Raw genomic sequence first — 2500 nt, 5'->3', positions numbered from 1 at the left:
TGCCTAATCTGTAACAGCAACATTACCACCACACTGTTACCTAAGCTGTAACAGCAACATCACCTCAGTACTGTTACCGAACTGTAGCAGCAACATCACCTCAGTACTATTACCTAAACAGTAACAACAACATTATACCACAGTGCTGTTACCGAAACTGTAGCAGCAACATCACCTCAGTACTATTACCTAAACAGTAACAGTAACCTTGCAATAATACTACAACTCCAACCACAACATCGTCATTACCATACTACAATACCTGTACCACCTGTTAGCTGGGAGGGAAATACAGCACTATCACTGCAACTGCAGCACCACATGTTGGCTAGAAGGTGACTTAAGAGTGGATCAATACTACCGCCAAAACAACATCAGTACACACAACCATACTGGCACCGACACACTATACGACAAACTACTACATCACAAACTACTACACCTATACCACATCATTACTACCACACATACTGTCATACTGGCACCGACACGACAAACTACTACATCACAACCTACTACACCAGTACCACATCATTATCACCACCCATACTGTCATACTGGCACCGACACATACTACATCAGAAACTACTACATTAGAAACTACTACACCAGTACCACATCATTACTACCACACATACTATGAGACTGCCACCAAGACACAACCACAGCAACTACTTTATCACAAACTGCTATAACAATATCACACCACTACTACGATCCACACTGCCATACTGGCACCAAGACACTACCACAGCATCTACTACGTCACAAACTACTATGGCAGTAGCACGTACTAGCGCCCAAACTATCATGCTGGTACCAAGGCGAAATAATTAAGAGTGGATCTGTACACTAACTCCCTAACTGTAATATAGTCTTCATTTATCTGTAACCACGAATACTACCTCCGATACTGTATCGTATATGATGACAGTAACACTTCAACAACACCACCACAGCAGCAGCAACAATAACAACAACAACAACAACACTACTGCTACCACCGCAACTACAACACCACAACAACCACGACTACCAACACAACCACAATACTACAACAATAAATACTACTACTGTTACTGCTGCTACTACTACTACTACTACTACTACTACTACTACACAACTGCGCTGACACTACTATGGTCATCACTACAACACCACTGCCGGAACTACTACCGAATCTGCAACAATCGTACCACGAACATCAATAACTGTTCTATACTATCACTACTGACACTACCGCCAAGACAACACACCACCACTACCACCAGAGACGCTACTGCCATGGCTACTACTACTACTACTACCGGAACGCGAGTGACAACTACTAGTACTACAGCAATATCAGCAGCAGCACCAGTAGTAATACCGGCACTGCAACCAAAACTGCAACAACTACTACCACCGCCGATACTATCACCCAGACAACAGCACCGAAGTAAGTCACCACTACCACCATCACAACTGGTAGGAAAGTCAATACTACCACCGCAGCCATCACGTCGAGCGACACTACAAGAACTCTACGTTAATCATTTGAAAAAAAAAAGAAGGAATACTACCACCGCAACTGTAACAGCGATAATATACTAGCGCCACCACACCACCAACGCCAACACCAATACTGTACCAAGCAAAAACAATATAAGAACAGCACCACTATTACAAAACTACTACTAGAAAACAACCACTGCTTACTGCGCTCATACTACCACGTAAATATCAGTACTGCAACAAAACTACTACAAGAAAACAACTACTTTTAACTACAGCTATACTACCACACAAATATCAGTACTACAACAAAACTGATACTAAAAAACAACCACTTTTTACTACAGCTATACTACCACGCAAATATCAGTACTACAACAAGATTACTACTTGAAAACAACCATTGTTTACTATGCCTATACTACCCCGCAAATATCAGTACTACAGCAAAATTACTACTAGAAAACAACCACTGTTTACTACACCCATACTACCACGCAAATATCAGTACTACAACGAAACTACAACAAGAAAACAACCACTTTTAACTACAGCTATACTTCCACGCAAATATCTGAACTACAATAAAACTACTACTAGAAAACAACCACTCTTTATTACGCCTATACTACCACTGAAATATCTGAACTATAATAAAACTACTACTAGAAAACAACCACTGTTTACTACGCCTATACTACCACTGAAATATCTGTACTACAATAAAACTACTACTAGAAAACAACCACTCTTTATTACGCCTATACTACCACGAAAATATCTGAACTATAATAAAACTACTACTAGAAAACAACCACTGTTTACTACGCCTATACTACCACGCAAACATTTGTACTACAATACAACTGCTACTAAAAAACAACCACTGCTTACTACGCCTATACTATCACGCAAATATCTGAACTACAACAAAACTGCTACTAAAAAACAACCACTGTTTACTATACCTATACTACCACGCAAATTTCAGTACTACAACAAAACC

General features: G+C 40.1%; 1 long non-coding RNA gene across 9 annotated transcripts in view; it reads right to left on the bottom strand.

Moving 5' to 3' along the window:
* The window catches only part of LOC128249805 (uncharacterized), a 428716-nt gene that overhangs the window by 325065 nt on the left and 101151 nt on the right, over positions 1-2500 (bottom strand). The gene's annotated exons all lie outside the window — the stretch shown is intronic.

Source organism: Octopus bimaculoides, chromosome 18 (assembly GCF_046866305.1).
Source record: "Octopus bimaculoides isolate indiv1 chromosome 18, ASM4686630v1, whole genome shotgun sequence".
Lineage (NCBI taxonomy): Eukaryota > Metazoa > Mollusca > Cephalopoda > Octopoda > Octopodidae > Octopus > Octopus bimaculoides.
The sequence above is the reverse complement of the archived record's forward strand: the minus strand, read 5'-3'. Positions and strand labels throughout refer to the sequence as shown.